This window comes from Colobus angolensis, unplaced genomic scaffold (assembly GCF_000951035.1).
Source record: "Colobus angolensis palliatus isolate OR3802 unplaced genomic scaffold, Cang.pa_1.0 Scaffold661, whole genome shotgun sequence".
Classification (NCBI taxonomy): domain Eukaryota; kingdom Metazoa; phylum Chordata; class Mammalia; order Primates; family Cercopithecidae; genus Colobus; species Colobus angolensis.
In genome coordinates, this window is record NW_012120277.1 from 30,522 (window position 1) to 30,826 (window position 305).

The window sequence follows — 305 nt, forward strand, 5'->3', positions numbered from 1 at the left end:
TATCACGTGTGAGTTTTAAAAATAACTGTAAATAGGTCATGCGCAATGGCTCATGCCTGTAATCCCAGCACTTTGGGAGGCTGAGGTTGGTGGATCACGAGGTCAGGAGCTCGAGACGGGCCTGGCCAATATGGTGAAACCGCATGTCTACTAAAACTACAAGAATATTAACTGGGTGTGGTGACATGCACCTGTAGTCCCAGCTGCTCGGGAAGCTGAGGCAGAATTGCTTGAACCCAGGGGGCGGAGGTTGCAGTGAGCCGAGATGGTGCCACTGCACTCCAGCCTGGGTGATAGAGTGAGAC